The 13,067-nt window shown below is 47.2% G+C and overlaps 1 protein-coding gene across 1 annotated transcript in view; it reads right to left on the reverse strand.

Moving 5' to 3' along the window:
* LOC311120112 (rab-3A-interacting protein-like) overlaps positions 1 to 11,791 on the reverse strand; it is a gene marked incomplete at its 3' end in the record, with an annotated part of 53,277 nt that extends 41,486 nt beyond the window's left edge. The window contains exon 1 of the mRNA XM_084194726.1: positions 11,584 to 11,791. The remainder of the gene's footprint in view (positions 1 to 11,583) is intronic.
* Positions 11,792 to 13,067: the final 1,276 nt, after the last annotated feature.

The following is a 13,067-nucleotide window of genomic DNA, read 5'->3' on the forward strand; positions in this document are numbered from 1 at the left end:
TCTACAACATTCGGAGAGTACGACCCTGCCTTACACAGGAAGCGGCACAGGTCCTAATCCAGGCACTTGTCATCTCCCGTCTGGATTACTGCAACTCGCTGTTGGCTGGGCTCCCTGCCTGTGCCATTAAACCCCTACAACTCATCCAGAATGCCGCAGCCCGTCTGGTGTTCAACCTTCCCAAGTTCTCTCACGTCACCCCGCTCCTCCGCACACTCCACTGGCTTCCAGTTGAAGCTCGCATCTGCTACAAGACCATGGTGCTTGCCTACGGAGCTGTGAGGGGAACGGCACCTCCGTACCTTCAGGCTCTGATCAGTCCCTACACCCAAACAAGGGCATTGCGTTCATCCACCTCTGGCCTGCTGGCTCCCCTACCTCTGCGGAAGCATAGTTCCCGCTCAGCCCAGTCAAAACTGTTCGCTGCTCTGGCACCCCGATGGTGGAACAAGCTCCCTCACGACGCCAGGACAGCGGAGTCACTCACCACCTTCCGGAGACATTTGAAACCCCACCTCTTTAAGGAATACCTGGGATAGGATAAAGTAATCCTTCTACCCCCCCCCTTACCCCACCCCCCCCCCAAAAAAAAACACAAAAAAAACAACAACATTGTAAAGTGGTTATCCCACTGGCTATAAGGTGAATGCACCTATTTGTAAGTCGCTCTGGATAAGAGCGTCTGCTAAATTTACATTTACATTTACATTTAAGTCATTTAGCAGACGCTCTTATCCAGAGCGACTTACAGGAGCAATTAGGGTTAAGTGCCTTGCTCAAGGGCACATTTACGTCATTTAGCAGACGCTCTAGTCCAGAGCGACTCACAAATTGATGCATTCACCCTATAGCCAGTGGGATAACCACTTTACAATTTTTTTTGGGGGGGGGTAGAAGGATTACTTTATCCTATCCCAGGTATTCCTTAAAGAGGTGGGGTTTCAAATGTCTCCGGAAGGTGGTGAGCGACTCCGCTGTGTGTGGGGGGGGGGGGGTAGAAGGATTACTTTATCCTATCCCAGGTATTCCTTAAGGAGGTGGGGATTTCAAATGTCTTCGGAAGGTGGTGAGCGACTCCGCTGTGTGTGTGGGGGGGGGGGTAGAAGGATTGCTTTATCCTATCCCAGGTATTCCTTAAAGAGGTGGGGTTTCAAATGTCTCCGGAAGGTGGTGAGTGACTCCGCTGTCCTGGCGTCGTGAGGGAGCTTGTTCCACCATTGGGGTGCCAGAGCAGCGAACAGTTTTGACTGGGCTGAGCGGGAACTATGCTTCCGCAGAGGAAGGGGAGCCAGCAGGCCAGAGGTGGATGAACGCAATGCCCTCGTTTGGGTGTAGGGACTGATCAGAGCCCGAAGGTACAGAGGTGCCGTTCCCCTCGCTGCTCCAAAGGCAAGCACCATGGTCTTGTAACGGATGCGAGCTTCAACTGGAAGCCAGTGGAGTGTGCGGAGGAGGGGGGTGACGTGAGAGAACTTGGGAAGGTTGAACACCAGACGGGCTGCGGCATTCTGGATGAGTTGTAGGGGTTTAATGGCACATGCAGGGAGGCCAGCCAACAGCGAGTTGCAGTAATCCAGACGGGAGATGACAAGTGCCTGGATTAGGACCTGTGCCGCTTCCTGTGTGAGGCAGGGTCGTACTCTCCGAATGTTGTAGAGCATGAACCTGCAGGAGCGGGTCACCGCCTTGATGTTAGCGGAGAACGACAGGGTGTTGTCCAGGGTCACGCCAAGGCTCTTCGCACTCTGGGAGGAGGACACAACGGAGTTGTCAACCGTGATGGCGAGATCATGGAACGGGCAGTCCTTCCCCGGGAGGAAGAGCAGCTCCGTCTTGCCAGGGTTCAGCTTGAGGTGGTGATCCGTCATCCATACTGATATGTCTGCCAGACATGCAGAGATGCGATTCGCCACCTGGTTATCAGAAGGGGGAAAGGAGAAGATTAGTTGTGTATCGTCAGCGTAGCATTTTAAATGACGTAAATGTAAATGTAAATGTACTAGACTCTCAACCATCTGTTGATAATAATGACTACTACAATATGTACTAGACTCTTAACCATCTGTTGATAATGATGACTACTACAATATGTACTAGACTCTCAACCTTCTGTTGATAATGATGACTACTACAAGATGTTGTACTAGACTCTCAACCTTCTGTTGATAATGATGACTACTACAAGATGTTGTACTAGACTCTCAACCTTCTGTTGATAATGATGACTACTACAAGATGTTGTACTAGACTCTCAACCTTCTGTTGATAATGATGACTACTACAAGATGTTGTACTAGACTCTCAACCTTCTGTTGATAATGATGACTACTACAAGATGTTGTACTAGACTCTCAACATTCTGTTGATAATGATGACTACTACAAGATGTTGTACTAGACTCTCAACCTTCTGTTGATAATGATGACTACTACAATATGTTGTACTAGACTCTCAACCTTCTGTTGATAATGATGACTACTACAAGATGTTGTAATAGACTCTCAACCTTCTGTTGATAATGATGACTACTACAAGATGTTGTACTAGACTCTCAACCTTCTGTTGATAATGATGACTACTACAAGATGTTGTAATAGACTCTCAACCTTCTGTTGATAATGATGACTACTACAAGATGTTGTACTAGACTCTCAACCTTCTGTTGATAATGATGACTACTACAAGATGTTGTACTAGACTCTCAACCTTCTGTTGATAATGATGACTACTACAAGATGTTGTACTAGACTCTCAACCATCTGTTGATAATGATGACTACTACAAGATGTTGTACTAGACTCTCAACCTTCTGTTGATAATGATGACTACTACAAGATGTTGTACTAGACTCTCAACCTTCTGTTGATAATGATGACTACTACAAGATGTTGTACTAGACTCTCAACCTTCTGTTGATAATGATGACTACTACAATATGTTGTACTAGACTCTCAACCTTCTGTTGATAATGATGACTACTACAAGATGTTGTAATAGACTCTCAACCTTCTGTTGATAATGATGACTACTACAAGATGTTGTAATAGACTCTCAACCTTCTGTTGATAATGATGACTACTACAAGATGTTGTACTAGACTCTCAACCATCTACTCAGTTCCATGTTGGTCAGTGTGGATAGTTAATATGCAGCTACCTACAGCTATCATCCTCATCAATAGCAGTCGGCTCACAGACTGAAAACAAGTCAAATGATATACAGGCCTAGTACTACAAAAATGACAAATTGTTCTGAAAGAATGAACAAAAGAGTTGGTCTGGCTAATTGTCTCTACATAGAACCTGTGAGTTGGTCTGGCTAATTGTCTATACATAGAACCTGTGAGTTGGTCTGGCTAATTGTCTCTACATAGAACCTGTGAGTTGGTCTGGCTAATTGTCTCTACATAGAACCTGTGAGTTGGTCTGGCTAATTGTCTCTACATAGAACCTGTGAGTTGGTCTGGCTAATTGTCTATACATAGAACCTGTGAGTTGGTCTGGCTAATTGTCTCTACATAGAACCTGTGAGTTGGTCTGGCTAATTGTCTATACATAGAACCTGTGAGTTGGTCTGGCTAATTGTCTATACATAGAACCTGTGAGTTGGTCTGGCTAATTGTCTATACATAGAACCTGTGAGTTGGTCTGGCTAATTGTCTATACATAGAACCTGTGAGTTGGTCTGGCTAATTGTCTATACATTGAACCTGTGAGTTGGTCTGGCTAATTGTCTCTACATAGAACCTGTGAGTTGGTCTGGCTAATTGTCTCTACATAGAACCTGTGAGTTGGTCTGGCTAATTGTCTCTACATAGAACCTGTGAGTTGGTCTGGCTAATTGTCTCTACATAGAACCTGTGAGTTGGTCTGGCTAATTGTCTCTACATAGAACCTGTGAGTTGGTCTGGCTAATTGTCTCTACATAGAACCTGTGAGTTGGTCTGGCTAATTGTCTCTACATAGAACCTGTGAGTTGGTCTGGCTAATTGTCTCTACATAGAACCTGTGAGTTGGTCTGGCTAATTGTCTATACATAGAACCTGTGAGTTGGTCTGGCTAATTGTCTATACATAGAACCTGTGAGTTGGTCTGGCTAATTGTCTCTACATAGAACCTGTGAGTTGGTCTGGCTAATTGTCTCTACATAGAACCTGTGAGTTGGTCTGGCTAATTGTCTCTACATAGAACCTGTGAGTTGGTCTGGCTAATTGTCTCTACATAGAACCTGTGAGTTGGTCTGGCTAATTGTCTATACATAGAACCTGTGAGTTGGTCTGGCTAATTGTCTCTACATAGAACCTGTGAGTTGGTCTGGCTAATTGTCTCTACATAGAACCTGTGAGTTGGTCTGGCTAATTGTCTCTACATAGAACCTGTGAGTTGGTCTGGCTAATTGTCTATACATAGAACCTGTGAGTTGGTCTGGCTAATTGTCTCTACATAGAACCTGTGAGTTGGTCTGGCTAATTGTCTCTACATAGAACCTGTGAGTTGGTCTGGCAAATTGTCTCTACATAGAACCTGTGAGTGTGTGAGAGATATGAACACAGAATGATTAGGCCTAAATGTCCTGAGACATTACACTGAGACAACAGAACAGAACAAGTCAGAACAGGGCAGAGCAGAACAGAACAGAACAGAGCAGGTTAGAACAGAGCAGGTCAGAGGAGAACAGAGCAGGTCAGAGCAGGTCAGAACAGAGCAGGTCAGAGGAGAACAGAGCAGGTCAGAGCAGGTCAGAACAGAGCAGGTCAGAGAGGAACAGAGCAGGTCAGAGCAGGTCAGAGTGGAACAGAGCAGGTCAGAGGAGAACAGAACAGAGCAGGTTAGGTCAGAACAGAGCAGGTCAGAGAGGAACAGAGCAGGTCAGAGAGGAACAGAGCAGGTCAGAGAGGAACAGAGCAGGTCAGAGAGGAACAGAGCAGGTCAGAGAGGAACAGAGCAGGTCAGAGAGGAACAGAGCGGTTCAGAGAGGAACAGAGCAGGTCAGAGAGGAACAGAGCAGGTCAGAGAGGAACAGAGCAGGTCAGAGAGGAACAGAGGAGGTCAGAGAGGAACAGAGGAGGTCAGAGAGGAACAGAGCAGGTCAGAGAGGAACAGTCCCCTGTAGCTCAGTTGGTAGAGCATGGCGCTTGCACTGCCAGGGTTGTGGGTTCGTTTCCCACGGAGGACCAGTATGAGAAAAAAAAAAAGGATATGCACTCACTAACTGCACGTCGCTCTGGATAAGAGCCTCTGCTAAATGACTAAAATGTAACAATTTAAACAGAGCAGTTCAGAGTAGAACAGAGCAGGTCAGAAAAGAACAGAGCAGGTCAGAATAGAGCAGAACAGACCAGAGCAGGTCAGAGAAGAACAGTACAGAGCAGAACAGTACAGAACATAGCAGGTCAGACCAGATCAGGTCAGAGAAGAACAGTACAGAGCAGAACAGAACAGAGCAGGTCAGAACAGGTCAGACCAGAACAGGTCAGACCAGAGCAGGTCAGAGAAGACCAGAGCAGGTCAGAGAAGAACAGAGCAGGTCAGAACAGAGCATAACAGACCAGGTCAGACCAGAGCAGAACAGAGCAGGTCAGACCAGAGCAGAACAGAGCAGGTCAGACCAGAGCAGAACAGAGCAGGTCAGACCAGAGCAGAACAGAGCAGGTCAGACCAGAGCAGAACAGAGCAGGTCAGACCAGAGCAGAACAGAGCAGGTCAGACCAGAGCAGAACAGAGCAGGTCAGACCAGAGCAGAACAGAGCAGGTCAGACCAGAGCAGGTCAGAGAAGAACAGTACAGACCAGAGCAGGTCACAGCAGAACAGAGACATTAATAACTACAGGTTTATCCCTGAAACACAACACCTAAGCTACACACAGTCTGTTACTGTGATACACGATTTGATCAGCGAAACCAATTCAAATATGTTAATCTCTTACAGATCCTAAAGTAAACACAGGTAACCTCCATTTGCATTGAGGTTTCCTTGTTGATATGTCAAAGTTAATGTCAACATCGTTCAACGTCTACAATCCAAATAGTGTTAGTAGGCCCTGAATGTCAAACAGACAAGGGGTGAGGCCTGCTGGCTGTCTGACGCTGAGCTCTCATATTCCTCCCATCCCAGACTCCTCCTTTCCTCCCACTCCATCCCTCGCTCCCTGACACGCTGGGAGATTTATGGTCGTCTCCAGGTTTTCTGCTTTTTTTAATCAACCGTGAAGACAAATAGTGAATATTAGCGAGAGCCTGATGAATTCTCACACACAACCAGGGAGAGGAGGGAGGGACACAGCTAGGTAGAGAGGGAGAGGGAGGGAGGAAGTGGGGGAGAGAGAGAGATGGAGGGAGGGACACAGCTAGGTAGAGAGGGAGGGAGGGAGGGAGGAAGTGGGGGAGAGAGAGAGATAGAGGGAGGGAGGCAGGGCTCCAGACGGCGACCATTTAGTTGCATTTTGCGACCCTTTGACTTGGCTGTGCGTCCGAGTTACATTTTTAATTAGTCACATCAGCGCGAGCTGCACATTCTACACGGTCACCTCACTCAAAACATCCTATTTATTAGGAGGCTAAAACCATGACTTGGTCAAATAGTAAAGTACATGATTCCTGTAATGAAAATGTCTGCCTGCTCCTGTACCTGTTTCACTGGGGCCTGCTGCTGTGTCCAGCGAGACACTCTCTCTCCTTTCCCGGGGAAAACACAGCTATCCTGTTGTCGCAGTTGAAGAAAGGAGGTTATCAGCTTTCGGTAGGTATAATTTTTATTTGATATGGCTTTGAGATACGGAGCGTGCAAAATGTGCATTGGCCATTGTGATTGCATAGGCCTCATTGGGCGATAGGCTAAAACTGCAACGTTCTTTAACAACATTTACTGTTAGATTAATACATTGCTACTAGCAGTGGGTGTTATATACACAGTTAGCGATCTAGCTAATGTGTTTGGAGTTTCCACTTACTCAGGTGGTGAGTTATCCCAAAATAAATAAGCCTATGATAAAAGCGCACATAAAGATGCAGGCAAAATCTATTCTATTGAACAAAAACAAATCTGAAATAAATATAACAATAGCATAATTGTCAACCCAAAATGCATGACAATCACTGGATTAGGTTGCACATTAAAATATTTAGAATCACAACATGAAAAGATGATGAAACAACGTATTTCTTGAATAGCATCTCAGTAATATATTACAGGTTTTAGTAAAGCAATGTGAATGTCTTAGTGGCACCAGGGGAAAAGGTTAGTCTGGAGGGAGGGAGGGGCTATGCTGCTTGCTGATACTGAAGGGTGAGTCAACACAACACTTGCCAAGTTGTGGGTTTAGGCTTCCATGGGTAGCAGAGTGCAACAACAACGAGCTCTCCATGGCTATAGGCCCAGACAGGACAGGACAGGAGCTCTCCATGGCTATAGGCCCAGACAGGACAGGACAGGACAGGAGCCCTCCATGGCTATAGGCCCAGACAGGACAGGACAGGAGCTCTCCATGGCTATAGGCCCAGACAGGACAGGACAGGACAGGAGCCCTCCATGGCTATAGGCCCAGACAGGACAGGACAGGACAGGAGCCCTCCATGGCTATAGGCCCAGACTGGACAGGACAGGAGCCCTCCATGGCTATAGGCTCAGACAGGACAGGACAGGACAGGACAGGACAGGACAGGAGCTCTCCATGGCTATAGGCCCAGACAGGACAGGACAGGAGCTCGCCATGGCTATAGGCCCAGACAGGACAGGAGCCCTCCGTGGCTATAGGCCCAGACAGGACAGGACAGGAGCCCTCCATGGCTATAGGCCCAGACAGGACAAGACAGTAGCCCTCCATGGCTATTGGCCCAGACAGGACAGGAGCCCTCCATGGCTATAGGCCCAGACAGGACAGGACAGGAGCCCTCCATGGCTATAGGCCCAGACAGGACAGGACAGGACAGGAGCCCTCCATGGCTATAGGCCCAGACAGGACAGGACAGGAGCCCTCCATGGCTATAGGCTCAGACAGGACAGGACAGGAGCCCTCCGTGGCTATAGGCTCAGACAGGACAGGACAGGAGCTCGCCATGGCTATAGGCCCAGACAGGACAGGACAGGAGCCCTCCATGGCTATAGGCCCAGACAGGACAGGACAGGAGCCCTCCATGGCTATAGGCCCAGACAGGACAGGACAGGACAGGAGCCCTCCATGGCTATAGGCCCAGACAGGACAGGACAGGAGCCCTCCATGGCTATAGGCTCAGACAGGACAGGACAGGAGCCCTCCGTGGCTATAGGCTCAGACAGGACAGGACAGGAGCTCGCCATGGCTATAGGCCCAGACAGGACAGGACAGGAGCCCTCCATGGCTATAGGCCCAGACAGGACAGGACAGGAGCCCTCCGTGGCTATAGGCTCAGACAGGACAGGACAGGAGCTCGCCATGGCTATAGGCCCAGACAGGACAGGACAGGAGCCCTCCATGGCTATAGGCCCAGACAGGACAGGACAGGAGCCCTCCGTGGCTATAGGCTCAGACAGGACAGGACAGGAGCCCTCCATGGCTATAGGCCCAGACAGGACAGGACAGGAGCCCTCCATGGCTATAGGCCCAGACAGGACAGGAGCCCTCCATGGCTATAGGCCCAGACAGGACAGGAGCCCTCCATGGCTATAGGCCCAGACAGGACAGGACAGGAGCTCGCCATGGCTATAGGCTATAGCCATTTTTCATTAGGTCTACACTCTTGTAGCCTGAAATAATTGATGTGTCTTGCTGAAAAAACCTTTTTTGTGGAAAATAAAGTTGGGACACATGAAAAGGGGCTGAAACAGGTGGGTGTGTTCGTTTTAATATTTATTTAATTTTGGACACATATTTAACCCCTTTTTTTTGTTGGCACAAAACTACCTCCATACTTCCATTCATTTTTTTAACCGCTACCTTGTTACCTTCAGACGAGTCCTGTGACACTTCCATAGAGCAGAACAGAGAACACCATCGTGTTGGTGAGAGTCTCCCCTTTCCATAGTGGGGTCATATTAGTTTGTAGCCAGTTTGGACGCTACAGACAGAAGTTGGTTCATCGGCGGTACCGACTTCAGACGAGTCCCGTGGGGGCTTGTCAGGGTTGCAGAGCAAGCCGGAGAACATCACCGTGTTCGCTAGAGTCAAATCAATCCATAGAGTGGTCATATTCGGGGGTTTTTTAGGCCAAACCTTTCGGACGTACAGACGTTTTTCGTGAGAAGACCGATTTTCGGGATGTCTCATGGTCTGACAAACACCGCTGTAGCTCGGCAACCTTCCAAAACAGACGTCTCTAGTTTAAACTGATGGATTTTGATGGGAATGTTTTTTATTATGGTATTTAGATTGACGCACGGGTCAATAGACTCTTAAGGATTAAAAGGAGAATGGTTAACTTAGCATTATTTAGAGACCCCAACCAAAGTTTGAGTTTTGTAGTATTTAAGGGGGCTCATCTCTCATTCAGGAGGGTTGAGCCCCCCCCCCTGGCCCCCCGTAATTCCCGCTATGCAGTATGCACATAGGTCAGCAGGACATAGCTTACCTGATGTGAAGCCAGATCAACAGAGGGTTTCCCATACGAGTCTTCAAAGCAATAAGCCTAGTAGTCTCTGCTTTAGTTTTGGTGATCGTGCGCTAAAACCATCCATAGAGCTGAGTGTGTCCCTGACAACCAAATACATCTACACATGGATTTATTTATGGCATTGGCATTTCATATTAATGAACCATATGAGAGAATGCAGAGTCTACATTCGGCTAATTGATTTGTGTGTGTGTGTGTGTGTGTGTGTGTGTGTTGGGGGGCCCCTGTTGGGTGTGTACTCAGCCCACTCCTGTACTCCCTGTTCACCCACGACTGCGTGGCCACACATGACTCCAACACCATCATTAAGTTTGCCTGATCGTCGACGGCGACGAGACAGCCGACTGGGAGGAGGTTAGAGCCCTGGCATAGTGTTGCCGGGGAAACAGCCTCTCCCTCAACGTCAGCAAAACCAAGGAGCTGATGGTGGACTACAGGAAACAGGGGGAGGAGCCCCTTTTGTCATCGACGGGGCTGCAGTGGAGAGGGTCAAAAGGTTCATGTTCCTCGGCGTGCACATCACTGAGGACCTGACATGGTCCAATCCCACCACCACCGTGGTGAAGAAGGCACAGCAGCACCTCTTCAACCTCAGGCGCCTGAAGAAATTCGGCATGGGCCCTCTGGGGGGGGGGGGCGAGCTCCCTGCCCTCCAGAACATCTACACCAGGCGGTGTCTGAGGAAGGCCCGAAAGATCGTCAAGGACTCCAGTCGCCCGAGCCCCACGGACTGTTCGCTCTGTTACCATCCGGCAAGCGGTCGCGGAGTATCGGGTCTCGGCACAACAGGCTCGAAGACAGCTTCGACCACCAGGCCATCAGACTGCTGAAAAGCTCAACCTAGCCTTCTCCCTGCACAGACCTGCACCTTAGAGACTATATGCACTGACTGCCCACACATCCAAGCCTTACAAACAAACACCCATAAACACACACACACACACACACACATACACACATACACACACACACACACACAGTCAACGCTGCTGTTCTATTACACAGTCTACTATTGATTCCACTACTTTATATTGGTAAATCCAGTGTGAAGTCCATTATTAATATGCATGCTACCTTTTTCTATTACATTGTTATTCCTGATTATTGATGAATGTTCTGCATTGTTGAGGGAGCTACCGCGAGCATTTCGCTGCACCTTTTATATACCTGCTGTAAAACTGGGTATGTGACCAATACGTTAAAGATTTGATTTCGTGTGTGTGTTGTAATACTAGAATCAAAAGTGACAATCAAGCTGCTGTGAATATACGTCCCTTCAGCACAGTAGCTCAGCACAATGCCTGGCCTGACCTGTACAGGGCATCGATTCACTGCCTCCCCTGCTCTCCTTTCGACCATTCCTCCTCCCCTCTCCTCATTCCCACCTCCCCTCTCCTCATTCCTCCTCCCCTCTCCTCATTCCCACCTCCCCTTTGGGCCTATGAGGGATGGGGAGAGATGTTTCTAACAAAATCACAGTAGACTTTTGCTCCAAACCATCCATGTTTGACTGCTGCATTGAATGACCATATAAATATTCAAGGCTGAACATGAGTGAAACCTTACAATACTCATTATGTGCCTCCTTGTAGACACGGCTTGGTTGTAATCTATGCATATTTGGTGGACTGTTCAATGTCAAATAAAAAAACGTGTACAAACACGAACTAATCTGATGGCATAAAGGCTTCAACAAAATGCACCATGGATAATGAATTCAAGCTAGCTATAGCTGTCAAGTTTATGTGCTAATACCCGATGGATTGCAAGTGGGCAATTCCATGGTAAAGGAATTACGCTGACTCCAATTTTTCACTTTAAAATGTATGCCAAACAAATACCATTGATTTAAAATTGTATCAAAACATACAACTCTATGCACAATGTCCTTGGACTATATCGTTGTTTAAGACGATGAAACAAGCAAGACAGCCAGTCAGTCAGCCAGCTGGCTAGCGCTTTAGCTAACCTAGCTACAGTCTGCAAGCTGTCAACTCACCCCTCTCTCGACGCCTGCTGTTTCTGCCGAATAAAACACTCCCGAAAGTGAACACAGTGCAATAAACCCAACTGCCACGACGTGCTCTCGCTACCTGTCGCCAGTAACCTCCCGTTTCGCCGTGCATGAAGTGTCGGTTTGACGAATATCATCAGTTTAGTTATGCCAACAACATCCGATCATCCTCTCACCTGCTCTTTTCTTCTCTGCTGGTTGGGTGGGAACAGAGCATGGACGTGAAGTGAACCGACAACCTCACAGCGGCGCATGCGCAAAGCCGGTATCGCATCTCATTTTCACCTTTGACGGCAAGCGGACGATAGATAATACATTCTGTGATCGCAACATTGTATCTAAATGTACAAGCTGCAACATTGTATCCGACTGTTTGATTGTGATATTGCATGCAATTCATGCGCCAAGAGTTATATACTTCACAATGAAAATGTGAGTTTCCTCCTGATGTAAGATATATATCGATAAGCCAATAGAGGCCCATTGATAGACTTATAGGCCCTAACATACACATCTATTGATAACAGATGGGTGCGTGTTCAACCAGATAGATGAACGCATTTCTGAGAGCCTGCTTTATTGTTTGCCCTGATAATTTGTACAACAGCGCCGTCCATAGACACAGTTTTAGATCACATGTTCTGAATGATATTGATAGCAAATGAATAATGCAAAATGGATGAGATACATTCGAGAAACTATAATAAGCCTTTGACATTTCAATTTCTACATTCCTGCATTCATATGCACTACTATAAACCAAATATTTATGAGGCTTTTTCTATCAAAATATGTTGAAAAAAAAAATATATATATAATAATAATAATATTCCAAAAAAAATTATATCCCAAAGATTTTCCCATTGATTATTTTATTCAAAATATCTAGGAGCTTGTAGGCTGTATAGGCATGTTGTATCAAAAGCCTTAGACACGCAGGGGTAGTCTCTCTCTACATCAGCAGATGATTGTGTGTTTATTGCACCGCCATGGCATAGTGCGCATCTTGCCCTGCCACGGCCATAGCCAGGAGCACACTGACAGCTGGACTGACTGACAGACAGACAGCCATGGCATAGTGCGCATCTTGCCCTGCCACGGCCATAGCCAGGAGCACACTGACAGCTGGACTGACAGACAGACAGACGGACAGACAGACAGACAGACAGACAACCAGCTAAATGTGTCCAGGGCGGTCACCTGATGATTGCTCAGTCTTGACCCACCGTTCAGGAATACACTATATTACACCTAAAGAACCAACACGCAATGTGATTCAGATTGGTACAAAAGGTATGTGTGGAATATGTATACTTTTATTATTGTTTTTAATAACGTTATTTCTTATCTACTGTGGGCGTGTAACGTGGCAATAACAGTTATTTTGTCGTTTGACAGGTTATTATTGTGCCATGACAGCTTGCCTTGAGAGAGTAGCCCTACTGCAGCACAATGTTTTAGATATCAAT

Source organism: Coregonus lavaretus (assembly GCF_964263955.1).
Source record: "Coregonus lavaretus genome assembly, contig: HAP1_SCAFFOLD_711, whole genome shotgun sequence".
In the NCBI taxonomy this organism is placed as follows: Eukaryota; Metazoa; Chordata; class Actinopteri; order Salmoniformes; family Salmonidae; genus Coregonus; species Coregonus lavaretus.